The 14,124-nt window shown below is 39.6% G+C and overlaps 1 protein-coding gene and 1 pseudogene across 1 annotated transcript in view; both read left to right on the top strand.

The window, feature by feature from the left end:
* LOC131310701 (cytochrome P450 736A117-like) overlaps nt 1-14,124 on the top strand; it is a 45,745-nt gene that overhangs the window by 22,248 nt on the left and 9,373 nt on the right. The gene's annotated exons all lie outside the window — the stretch shown is intronic.
* Nucleotides 1,664-7,424, top strand: LOC131309638 (cytochrome P450 736A117-like; annotated as a pseudogene).

The raw sequence follows: 14,124 nt of genomic DNA, 5'->3' as shown, positions 1-14,124 counted from the left end.
AATTGCAAATAAATAGTACTACATATTTTTAAAAAAGGTTTAGCGGAACAATAAGAACAAACAGTTTTAAAAGAAACACTGCACAGAACCAAACAAAAAGATTACAAAAAGAGGCTACTTAAGGTTGAAAATTTTCATCATTGAGTTCTTCTTCATGTCAGGATCCCTAACAAATTCTGCAAGAATTTCTCACACGATCGAAACTTGTACTAAAATCAACTCAACATTCGTTTGTCATCAATTGCGAACAAAGAAATTTCAATATTTTTTGTTGTTGTCTGTGATGAATCGTCTTGAATTTCTTGTGCACTATCAAAGCTTTTGATCATTTGCTGTCTCTTCTTGTGTCTATGTTCGTTACGTTGTCTTAGGTGGCGATTTTTTTAGCATAGGAATGGGATCCTCTCCCGTCTCTTAAAGAGATTGAATGTTCTTTTGAGTTTTTTATGGATCTTTCATGGGAATATTAGTCTCAAACCATTAATTGGTTTATCACGATGAGGACATTGCCCACGTAGAAAAAAATAGTAATACTGTATTATTGCTCTCTTTGTTTCCGAATCTATGATTTCCGACCCAATATGAATACCTTTTAAAAGCATATTTGGAAGTGAAAATGTCACAAACTGTGAAAAAATTTACACTTTCGTCAATTCTAACTGAATAACAAACGGACTTGCTTTAGTCCATAGTACAAGGGTTGTAAGTGTTTAAAAATATAGTTGAGGAGATATCTCTGAAAATCACTTAAAGTACAAGGGGTGTAAGTGAAAATTTCCATCTTATCGTATTTATAGGAGACACATTTAATTATTTCTTTTATTACAAGCATACTGAGAAAGAAAAAAAAAACCCCTCGAAATAGTATTTACTCTTATTAGAATTTCAAGCCAGGATACTGTATGGGATTTACTTTGGCATCTTACAAAGGGCACGAAAGACCCTTCTAATTATTCTTAAGAATAAAATAAAGAGAGATGCTACATACACTACATAGTTACACTATATGTTTAAACTATATTTTATGTGTATTTTTTTGAATTTTTGAAAGACCTGAAATTGACTACACAAAAAAAAAAAATGTAGTGTAACTACGTATTATACCTATCATTCATTAGTAATAAAAATAACAAAGGTTTTGTCACAAGAATTAAAAAGTCTCCTGGAAGCACTTGGGTCATCCAATACATGCAGATGGACCCCTCCTCCTACTGGTAAGTGTGTAGTCAATGTTGATGGTGCTCGAAATCATGAAGGCATGGCCACATCAAGTGGTTTGTTTGATCAGAGAATATTCAAAGGTAATTAATTGGATTCATTATTGCTTTCAGACGGCATATTGGAACTGAGTCTAGTCTGGTGCAGAATTGTGGACTCTTCGGGACAGGATAAATTTAGCGGTGATAAAAGAAGCTTAAGATCTCGGATCCTCAAGTAGATATATATGGAAGTTAATTGGTTGTGTTATTGATTTTTTTTTTATTCTAAACCAAAAGGGTGCAGAAAGGGTCGACCGGGCATAGCAACCCTCCTTAGGGCATGAGCGGAGTGCGCATATATAGGAACCCCACATCAACGGCGGGCTCTGGTAATGGGCAAAGAGCCATATATAGCAACTATTGTCGCATATATATGAACTCCACATGAACGGCAGGCTCTGGTAATGGGCAAAGAGCCATATATAGCAACTACTGTCGCATATATACGAACTCCACATCAACGGCGGGCTCTGGTAATGGGCAAAGAGCCATATATAGCAACTACTGTCCTGTCAAGGACTAGTGGACCACAGTCGGGTTTCACTGGAGGACCAAGTTTGAGAGGGCATTGTTAGTACGAATCAAACCCAAATCCTATGGGAGTGAGCCATTGGTCCTTGATGATCCATTAATGCCATGTGCGGCCGATATACTAGTTGTGGAGGGAAGCCAGGCCAATAAAGGGCAGGGTAGATCGATTTGTTAGGATAAAACGCTTTCAATTTCACTAATCTTAGTTGTTAGGAGTATGTTTTAGTTGATCCTCCTCCATCCTTATATGTTGCAACAATTTCATGACAACGTTGTAGGTGAGATATTTTTGATAAGTGAACATAGCTGTCCTGGTTGAGAGAATAGGTCTTGGGCTGAAACGACAACTGAAAACAAAGGAGAAGACAAAGAATTTCTGGCCGTTTGGGTTCCGTCTTTTAAATGGCGTTGTTTGAGCATCAATTTTTTTGTTGTCGATATTTTTGAAAAATAAACAAAAAGTAGAGTGTCATTAGCTAAAAAATAGGAGAAACCATCATTTTTTTTTTGAGTGGGTGTGTGCGTGTATTTGGATTACTAATAAGTTAGGTGACTTAATTTTTTGTCTTTATTCAATTTATTTTGCATTTGTTTGTTTTGCGTTAAACTTTTGTGACTTATTGATTCGTCTCGTCGAGAAGAATCGAAAAAGGAAAAAAAATATGATCAAAACTCATAATTTTTTGAATAAAGACAAAAATAAGTCAATAAGTCAGCTTTTTTTACTTATTCTAATTTTTTTTTTAAATTATGAGTTTCGATCAAAAAAATTTCATTTTTAGATTCCTCTTGCCGAGACGAATCAATAAGTCACAAAAGTTTGATACAAAACAAAAAAAAAATAAGAAAAAAATTGTAAATAAAGACAAAATAAGTAAAAAACTGTCCCAATATTCATGCAACCCGACTTTTCTTGGCTTAACTTTTGACAAATTTGCTTGTGCTCGAGTTTTCTTGAATAAGGACAAGATCGAGTGAACTGAATTTCATGTTGCTGGGATGGTGGCGGGGTATGGCGGTGTGGGGTGGTGTTGATTTTGCAGGTGGGCGGCATCAATTTTGGGGTCTGGGAGGGTTCGGTGTTGGCAGTTTGGCGGTGGAGCACGGCGGTGGTTGTCGCTGGTGTTGAAGGCTGGATGTTTTGTGTGGATCGATGGGATTCGGTTGGGCTCCAGTGGAGGTGGCGGTTGGTAGTGGGCTGTGGTGATGGTAGTTTTGATCCATCGTTGAGGCAACAACAAGGGCTGGTTCCTCGGGTTTTGGTGGCGGTTTCGGACTATCTTGGCTCGGGTCTAGGGTCTGCGGCTCGGCAGCGGATGAAGGCGGCGTCTTGGGTTTGCTTCTGTTTGGGGGCTGTTTAGGCTAACCTATGTTGTCTATGGGTTAGTTTTTATTATGTTCGGGCTGGCCTATGTTGTTTATGGGCTAGTTCTCTGGGCTTGGACCTTGCTTTTTAGGCTTTTAATTGGGTCTCGTTTTGGATTTGATAGTTGTATTTGGGTTACAGGATTTTTGTGGGTCTTTATGTTATATTTCTACCTGTACAGACTCTTCAGGTGTTTTGGGCTAGGCCCACTGGATATTTTCTTTGTTGGCCCCTTGCCAACAAGGATTTCTCTTTTTTTGTACTCTTCCTTCTCTTCTTTTTAATAAAATTCTTCTTTGCCGTTCAAAAAAAAAGGACGAAGGGAGTGAGGTTATAAATTTCCTATAAAAAACAGTCCCAATATTCATGCAACCCGCACCACAAATGCATACAGCGTATGCGTATTTTCAAAAAAATTTGCAACCAGAGCCATGCATTTCTCACTTTACCCCTTCATCTTCTCTCTCCTTCCCTTGTTTCTCTTCCTAGTTTTCCTTCTCAAATGGCTCTCCATCACCGCCCGACCACCGCACAAAAACCCACCCCGTCTCCCCGAAAGCTCCCTTTGATCGGAAACCTCCACCAAATGGGCCCCTTCCCCCACCGCTCCCTCCACTCCCTCTCCCAAGCCCACGGCCCCTTAATGCTCCTCCACTTCGCAGCCGCCCCTGTCCTAGTCGCCTCCTCCACTGCCGCCGCCCGTGACATCTTGAAAACCCACGACCTTATCTTCGCCACCCGACCCAAATCGACCATTTGCAATAAAATCTTTTACGGAGCGAATTTGGATGTGATTTTCAGCCCTTCCGGCGAGTATTGGAGGCAAATGAAGAGCATCAGCGTCCTCCAACTACTAAGCAACAAGCGAGTCCAATCCTTCCACGACGTTAGGGAGGAAGAGACGACGCTTATGATCGAGAAGATTTCAGATTCTGGTTCTATGGGCTACCAGCCCGGAAAAATTCCCCGTCTCTCTTTTTGTATTTTTAGTGTCACAAAAAGGGGAATGTTGGTTCGTTTGAGAGTTGCCACCCGGGTTTTGAAAAGGATTCACCCCGAGAAACCGTTTATTTGAAAAATGTGACTCCTTTGGCTTTAAAAAGGTTTTGGTGTATTGAAAACAGAGAGTTTTAGGTTCGGGAGCCAGATTACAAAGGGGGAAGGTTTTGTTTAGAAAAGCACCCTCCTCGCCCGATAAAATTGGTCTCTACTAATATTTGTGGAATTTTGAAAAAATCATTTTATTACTTAACTTTTAATGCCACACAAACAGTTTATAGCACGTAAACAAAGGATATTAATAGGCATGCCAAAAATCAATTTAAACAACTTGCATCTAAAGAATAACAGTCATGCTTGCATATTGAAAATTAATTGCAGAAAATAACTAAAACAGTATTCTATTTCACGGAAACTCCACCGCACGGCAGAGGTATGTGCCGTACGGTACTGGTCCTCGTGGTTGAGATTTCAAAGCACATGTGAAAAGGGAACAAGCATGCATACTGATGCACTGGATGATTAATGTTCATTTCAAAGAATAAAAAAAAATGAAGCTAACATGCTTCGTAAGTTCTAAAACATTGTAGCATGGCATATATTATTCTAAGTAGAAAGTAGAACTTCATTGCATATTAATATTGTCATGAAAAGGAGAATGGATGAGATGGAAAACAGAACCTGTCCCCCTAAGAGTTTCTGCCGTACGACAGCAATATGCGCCGTGCAGTAGAGATATATGGGGTGTCGACTTTATTTTCTTGCGATTACTTAAGCCTTTTTAGCCCAAAATTGGTACGAGGAGCCAATTCTGAACTTAGTGGCTTCCCCTCAGATTACAGAGACAAGTATTGGATAAAAGATTTATACCTCTTGGAGCGAAACCTTCCTTTGGAAAAATGTGAAAATTGCAAAGTCTTTTGGCACGAGCGAAGCTTTGGTATACTGCGATGACAAAGTATGAGACTTGAGATTTTTTTTTTGGACAACTTTTGAAATGGTTTTGGACTTGGTTTTGAGGTGTTTCGGTGTTTCACGGCGACGGAGAGTGAAAAAATGGCTTGTGTTCCGAAATGGGAATAGGCAAGGGTATTTATAGAGTGAAAATGGCTTGAAAATGAAGCAAACTTGGTCTGCACGCATTTTTAACCGACTTTGTGTCCACCGTACGGCACATAAACTCTACCGTACGCTACTAGGGTTCCACCGTACGGCACATCCCAACCGACTTAAGTTTAGGCGGTTAAAAACTCTACCGTACGGTAGAAATAAGTCCACCGTACGGTACAGGTGACTGCTCAATAGGCCGAACTTCGCAAGGCCGCCCCAGACACTCCCGAACTCGGTTTTGGGTGTTCTTTGGACCGTTGGAAAGCTCATTAAGTCTACTTTCTAATCCAAGTGGTTTGGATAAAAAGTATTTTGTACATCAAAAGATATGACGATTTTACCCTCAGGTGGTCAAAAAAGAAGTTGTTTAGACAAAATCCTTGTATCTCCCTCATTTCAAATCGGATTAAGGCATATTATATATCGATAAAGAGGGTTTTGAATGTACTAGAAGATGGTGGATTCCAAACATAAAAATAAGGAAGTTTGGTTTATGAAAAATGGGCTGAAAGCAGACTAAACCGAAGACCGATAGTGCCACGATGGCCAAAACACGTACTCACTCATTTTAAGTGTCACTTGGCACGCTCATACCTAGTTCTAAGGTGTTTTCTCACTCCTTTGAGTACAAAGACCATTGTTTGAAGCTTTCAAGACACGTTTTCATTATTGGGAAGCTTATAGGCCATTTGTCCACGAATTTCGAAGATAGTACTCCAAAAGGTTTAGATCAATCCAAAAGTTTAAATCATGCTTTGTTTATCATCATTGGGGACTTAAAAGGTGTCCGGAATTTCCAAATTGGGGTGTCTACAGGTTCTGATGTGGTGAATTTGAGCAAACTCATTGTGGAGTTAACAGCGAACGTGGTGTGTAAGGCAGCATTGGGGCGGAAATACGCGGTGTTGAGGACAGAGGAGGAGGGGTGAAGAGGGCTTTTAAGGAGGTTTTGGGGGAGCTTGTGGAGTTATTGGGGGTTTTTGATATTGGAGATTTTGTACCCTAGCTGAAGTGGGTGAATAGAGTAAATGGGGTGTATGGGAGAGTGGAGAGACTTGCTAAGGAGTTGGATGGATTTTTGGAGGGTGTGGTGGAAGAGCATGAGGGTAGAGAGAGAAAGGAAGGGCAGGATTTTGTGGATATTTTGCTTGAGATTCAGAGAGAAAATGTGGTTGGGATTCCTCTTCAAAGAAATAGCATCAAAGCTCTTATTTTGGTATGACCTAAATCTCTATTCTTTATGAATTACGGCTGTCTAGTCAAGAAATTATTCAATGCTCTTGGGGTAATGTTAAGCAAGAATCTCTTATTTTTGTACTGACCAATTGTTCAGTAGCCTTGTAATTTTATAATTCAATTACTTTCAACGATTTCTGAACAAGGGTAAGGATTAACTTGGTGTCAAAGAGATTCTTATCTATCCTTTATTTTTCTCGATCCTTATCAAATACGTAATAAACAAATAAAAATATTTACTAAATTGTAGTATTTTTTTTGGTCTTGCAGGATATATTTGCTGCTGGAACTGATACTTCATCCACAATCATAGAATGGGTAATGACAGAGCTCTTAAAACATCCTCAAGTCATGAAAAAACTCCAAGCCGAAGTTCGACTTATAGCCCAACCCAACCAACCTGTAACCGAGGACGATCTAGACCAGATGCCCTACCTAAAAGCCATGATCAAAGAGAATCTATGCCTCCACCCTCCGGGTCCCCTTATCTTGCCCCGGGAGTCAACAAAGACGTCCAAGTAATGGGCTACGACATTGCGGCCGGGACACGCGTGCTTGTCAACGCTTGGGCAATCATGTGGGATCCGGCGTCGTGGGATGAGCACGAGGAGTTTTGGCCCATAAGGTTTTTGAACGGCCGTTCGATCGATTTTAAAGGACACGATTTCGAGTTGATTCCGTTTGGAGCGGGGAGGAGGGGGTGCCCAGGGATTCAGTTTGCCGAGGTGATCAATGAGCTGGCGGTTGCAAATCTTGTGCACAAGTTTGATTTTGCACTACCTGATGGGGTGGAGTTGGATGAGAGTGAAGCTGTTGGTTTGGTTGTTCATAAAAAGTTGCCTCTGCTTCTTGTTGCAACTCCTTTTGTCTTGCTAATTGAAGTACCATTTGAAAGTACTTCAAGCTCCTATTATGGTAATTAATATGCATGAAACAAATGTCTATATTTTCATAAAAAGGTTGCCTCTGCTTCTTGTTGCAACTCCCTTGTCTTGCTAATTAGAGTACCATGTGAAAGTACTTCAAACTCCTATATGGTAGTATGCATGAAACATATGTCTGTATTTTCTTGAATTGAACATATCCAAGAAGCTACTAACAAACTGATAACTGAAATGTGGGGGATGGAGTAAGAGGAAGTTGAGTGGTATTGGAATTCTGTAATGGGCACGTGGTTGAATTTTGTGATGCGGAAGAGATTGTGCGCTGGACAATGCCCCAAGTAGAGCATGGGGTGGGACCACAAGTGGGGACCCAAAAATAGAATCAACAGAAAATGGGAAGAAGGTATGCTCGCCAAAGCGGACATGACGCGTGATGTATATATGACTAGTGCTATGATCTTAGCAACAATATATACCCATGATGAGAAGGACTATAACCGAGAAAAATACATGGAGCAGATCGAAATGACATTTTGTGGCGATTATAGGGTCTCAAAATGGGTAACATATATAAACACCCAAATACCTTTAAAAAATTATAATCAGGTTTCTTATTAAGGCGACATTCAAAAGGTGAGAGGTAATTGGAGACAAGTGAGGGAAGACGATTAATAAGAAAAACTGCAGTCTCAGAAGCGAAGTGCCAAAATTTTTGTGGCACAGAAGCATGAGCAAGTAAAGCCAACCCGGTTTCAACAATATGACGATGTAGTCGCTCAATTTTCCCATTCTGTTCATGTGCGTGAGGACAAGGGAGACGATGAATAACGCCATATTTTTTTTTAAAGAATTTTGGCAGAGTGCGAAATTCCCCATCCTAGTCCGTCTGGACCTGTTTGATAGTGGTTGAAAATAAGCGTTCAACCAATGCTTGAAAATGAAGAAAAACTTGGAACACATCACATTTGAGTGCAATTGGAAAACACCATAAATATTTGGAATAAACATCAAGAAAAAGAACAAGTAACGATGTCCATTCAGTGAAGAAGCAGGAGCGGGTCCCAAACATCACTAAAAATAAGATCTAGTGGAGCTTTACTAACAGACTGCGTTACAGGTAATGACAAACAGCACGACTTCCATAACTGACAAGTATGACAAATATACTGCCGTTTATTTGACGAACACGGCAATTTATTTTGGACAAGAACTTGACGGAAAACACGATGATGAGGGTGCTTGATGAATTTCTAGTCCTAAAATAATGGGTTGTCCCAAGTATAGGGCTGAAACCGACGAAGCACAATATCCGGTAAGTCCGGAGTTGAATCCACAAAGACGGTGATGTGTGCTGACTTAAAAACTCGAGTTGTTTTAATTTAATCAGGTTCTTAGGTAGCCACTCCTTATCGATTGATTGAGATTAACTAAAATTTAGACATTGATTGTACTTTTCAAATAATTAAAAGAAAGGTACGGTCGTAGGGTTCATAGCACTCGCAACCGGCTCAGACTCATCTGCTCTAATCGGTGTTCTTTAAAACGTTTGATTTTAGACTGAAATAGATACCCCGCAAGATGCGAACCCTTATGGTCGCCATTTACCTATACACAGCGAAGAATGAGTTTTGGACCCCCATTCCCCCGTTCACATGGGCTCCCGACAATGCCCAGGTTTGTCTACGGGAAGTATTTCACCAATCTAAAATTATTTGTTCTTACATTTTTTTTATTTCAAAATACGAGCAGAACGAGTTCGAACCGGCCGTGGTGTGCTAATCACACCACGACCCTATCTATACGACTACTCACTAATTATATGCATGAAAAAAAAATCCTAATTTGAATCATGCTTCTATTACTCTATACAGAAAATAAATAAAAGATCCAAACCAAACAAACAACTTTTATTAAGAACAAAAATTTAATCGAGTCACCTCAGTGCGAATAATTAAACAAAATTTCCAATAACTTAAAAAAAAAAAAAAAAACTCAACAGAACAAAAGTCTCGATAGCCGGCAGCCTCGTTCTTCGTTTTCTGTTTCGTCTGTAAAGATCTTTTGCAGCCTAAAAGTTGCTTCTCCTTTTATAAGCCACGTCTGCCGTCACCCTTAAAACCCCATTGGCCCCCAATATTATTAGGCCTAATTCTCAATCCAGCCGTGTGTTCTCCAAGAGCAAAAGTCTTGCTCCTCTTGAATTTATTTCCTTTTTTTAATCACCGAGTTCCCGATATGACAATCTAATTTATTTCCCTTCAAAAGCTGTAATTGATTGGCCCACATTGGAATTAAAATTCCACTGCTTGATTTGGCTGATGATGAGCAACTTATAGCCTTGATAACAGTTAAATCCCACGGCTTTCAACTTGCTTTGAACGTGAACGTCAAGACTAGCATATACCAATTGAATTTGACAGCTTCAAACGGACCAATTTTGAACGCCATGTAATATTTTAATTATGCACTTTTTGTACCAAATATCTATAATACACAAATTAAACATAAATATCTAAGTAATAATATAAAAATAGACTTAGCAAGGATAAATTAAGGGGCGCGTATGTGAACATTTACGCGCCTATCAGAGTGTGGTCGAGACGACGATGCCAGCACACAGAATCAACTTTTTCAGAGATATGAGCAGATGGAGGAATTGGTGTGGAGGTGGAGAACTTGTAAAGTCCAGATTCAGTTTCCCCGCGGAACAACGTTTTCTTGGTGACCTGATCCTTGATTAAAAAATAAGAGGGATGAAATTCAAAGAAAACACCGTTATCCTTGGTAAATTGAGAAACCGAAAGAAGAGATTTAGTAAGTATAAGGTAACATGAAGAGTATTAGATAAGCGAAAGGAAAAAGATGGGGTTTGAAGAGTGGTGGTACCAATTTTATGGATGGGTAACCCCTTACCATTATCTACTTGAAGCTGATTACTGCCAAGGTATTCTCATGATGAGAAAGAGACATAAGAGCATCATCAATGATAATAATCAAAATCAATAACCAAAATATGTTACGTCAGTATTTGATTATCTATTTAGTTCATAATCAAACTTAATAACCTATACCTCCACATTGGTTATTTTTGCATCTCTAACAAAAAAAAAAACCCCCACAATACACAATGCACATTTGTCCAATCGCAAACGAGTTCCAATCACGCACCCGACCACACCAAATTATTCGTCTCGATGAGACGATTTCAATATGGGGTGTTTTTAAGTTATTGAGTTTTGAGTTTGGTTATTGAATTTTGGTTATTGGTAAAAGTTGCTAAGTTTGGTTATGGAATGAGTGAAATTTGGTTATTTACTAAAAGACTTATAACTTTGCTTATTACAATATGCGGTGTTTTTTGAGCATTGTTGTTAAATTTATTTATCCACACTCATTTGCTTATTACAATAGAGATGCTCTAAGGTCTGGTGGAGCATGATGAGTTGCACTAGTGTCGGGGAACCAATCTGCAAAAGGGGCAGGAGCGGAATTGTATGAAGCCAAGTGAGCAGAAGGCAGCGCAGTATGGTTGTAGCGCTAGTTGCATGAGAGGTCAGTATGATTTGCACCATTGCAAATTTGGCACCGCTAGTGGGAATCAGTAGAGTGATAACTGCGAGACTCATGGGAAAAGTGACGAGCATCACCACGAGAATCATTGGGGTGGTAGCTTTGGTTACGACCATGACCACGACTGCGATCATTGGGACCACGTCCTCGATGGTCACCATTAGAAGAGGCATTGCGTTGCACAAAATTAGCCTGGGAGATGCTTCGGTGCTATAGGAGACCGAAAGAGAGGCAAAGCCAATTGAGTGCATGAGCTCGTGACTAAGAAGCAAGCTATGCAATTCGGAGCAAGGAAGTGACGGATGATTTGCAAGTGTCGGGATCAGATTTTGGAATGTAGACTTGAGGCCTTTGAAAATGTAAAAGTTGAAGTCTTGTGAGGAGAGAGGACAACCCGCAACATTCAACTCATCATAAAGACCCTTGGCTTTTTGAAGATAATGGGTAATGGAGAGCCCGCCTTGCTTGATGTTCTGAAGATGAAGATGGAGTTGGAGTATTCGAGTGTTGGACGGAGAAGCAATGGCGGACTCAAGTGTTGTCCAGATTTCCCGAGATGTCATGGCACCGACAATAAGTGGAATAACATCCTCTGTCAGAGAGGAAATCAAGAGGCTCATTAGCAATTGATCTAGATCAAACCAGATTTGGAAATCAGGATTTGTAATAGCAGCATTATTGGACAAAATGGTGCGTGGTGGACACGGATTGGTACCGTCAGCATAGCCCAGCAAATGTTGTCCACGGAGATAAGGAGTAATTTGTGTCTTCCAGAACAAATAATTTGTGTGAGTAAGTTTGAGAGAAAGAAAGTGATGAACATTTAGAAATAAGGAAGATTTGTTGGTAGCGGTAACTTCTGCAACAGTCTGAGAGGTAGAAGAAGAAGAAGCGGAGGTAGCGGAAGTCATGATTGAGGGGTGCTCTGATACCAAGTGAAATCAACTGATTGGTTTGATAAAGATGGCTCTCACACTTAAACGTGAGAGAGGTTCTGATTAACATAGCTTAATAATGGAGTTATTACACCCTAGGTCCTTAGACTTTAGAACATGCTACAAGCTGGTCTCTAAACTTCTTAAAGTTTGCACTTTAACTCATTAAAATATAAAGCCTCCAAATATCTACAAACAAAAGAAATGCATCACTAATCTCCAAATAATAATATAAATGGACTTAAAAAGGCATAAATTAGAATGATTAAATGGATGCTTTTCAGCACCTATCACATACCCACATGGTCTCCGAGCAGCGTATCTGGACCGTCCAAAAGCCCCCCCACGGGGCAATCACTAACGGCACAAACGAGCAAAACTCAACCACACCTGCTTGACCTTGTAAACGCGACTCAGAAAAACCCAGCCGCACATGCCTCCAAATTGAGCCTCTATCTTCCAATGGGTACCTCTCACCCAACGCATCCCTCCCGAATACACAGGAAGATCTGCTCAAACTCCACACGGAGTTAATTACAGACTCCACCGCGGAGTTACTTACCGAACGAGTATACCGATAAATATAGTCTCCTCCTCAAACTCTTGACAAACTTTATACATCTCCTCCAACAAAAAAACCCTTGAATAATCCTTATTGAACAAACTTCTCAACTTTGTAACAAGTCACCATTGAAACGATCACCAATTGCACAGTCCACAGCGGAAAACGAAAGCCTCGAATTGAAAACCCGGAGCTTTGATACCAGTTTGTTGTGCCGAAAACGAAATTGAGAATATAAACAAAACAACAAGCGAAAATCAAGAACACAAGATTTACGTGGTTCCCCAAACTGGGTACGTCCATGGGAGAAGAGCAAGAGGATTCACTATAAACGGAGAGATAACACACAGAGCCGGCTATACCCGTAACTCTCGTTGAAGCATCTAATTACAGATATCTAGGGACAAATCTCTGGCAGAACCCGATAGGGATACTAAAACCCTAGGTGGAACCCAATAGAGCATAAACCAAAACCCTAATATCTAATCTTCAAACATGAGAGACCCCCTGGGGCCTCTTCAAAGGGATTCACTCAAGAAGTCCAAAACCTAATGAAGAGAATAAGGCTATATTTATAGCCACAGAGTCCTTTCTAAAACCAATACTTACCCAAACAAAATTTCTTGCACCCAAAGTCTAAACCAACAAGGAAACAAATCAGAATAGTTGTTCTCTTTACAATTCAAAAAGCATTTTTCAAAAAATTCTCCCTAGATTCCTTCTATTTTCAGCATTTCTCTCTCTATCTCTCTCCACTTATTACTTCTACTATTTTTTAAAAAACTTTTCAAAACACAAACCAAACACAATATTAGAAAGTCAAATATCTTTTCTACCATCCCAAATTCAAGGCATATTTCCAACATTCAGGGCCTCCAGGTCCAGGGCCATCACTTCTGCTGATCCCTGTGTAATGCCCCTCTTCGAAAGACATCGACCACCTGTTCTTTGGAATTAATGCTCCTTTGTTGACTGGATTTCATCTAGATTTCTGGTATTAATTGTAACGTGCCATGGAAAAATCCTACTTTGAATCATTCTCTGGAAATTGCTTGTGGAAGCACGCATTCACTTTTATCCGCACCGATGGCGTATGTATAACTAGATTGGGCCCCGTTTCGTAATGAGAAAAAAAATCCTCATATTTTAAGAATGCAATTTCAAATTAATAAATTTTAGATTTATTAAAATCTAAAAATATGCAATATGGATCTTATTTGAAAAATCTCGATAAGATCTTTTATACGATGCAAAAAAAATTAAAAATTTATTTTTCGTTTACATTATTTTGAGTTTGAAAATGTGAAATAAGCTGCTTATTTTTTAAGAAGGGTTTCTGGAACAGAACCTAATATGCTATGGGCAGGAGGCTAAGGCCCTATTTCCACCGACAAAAATAGCTAAAAACTTAAAAGACTTTTTTCTCATCTAGTGAAGATTTATTTGTATTGTATTGTATTTTTGTGTAAATATTCAACTGTTTTTAGAAAGGAAGGATTCGTCTACTCCTAAAAAAATATGAGGTGTGTGCGTGTGGTGATGATCAGAATTGAAAGGACCCACCTTTCGTTTGTGGGGTTTAACCTCCTCACCATTACTCTATGAACCCTACTTCTCTGCAATCAGTCAACTGTAGATAAGGATGTGCAGTTCTATCTGAATCGTTCATCTT

Source organism: Rhododendron vialii, chromosome 12a (assembly GCF_030253575.1).
Source record: "Rhododendron vialii isolate Sample 1 chromosome 12a, ASM3025357v1".
NCBI lineage: Eukaryota > Viridiplantae > Streptophyta > Magnoliopsida > Ericales > Ericaceae > Rhododendron > Rhododendron vialii.
Note: the sequence above shows the minus strand (reverse complement) of the source record. Positions and strands in the feature narration are given on the sequence as shown.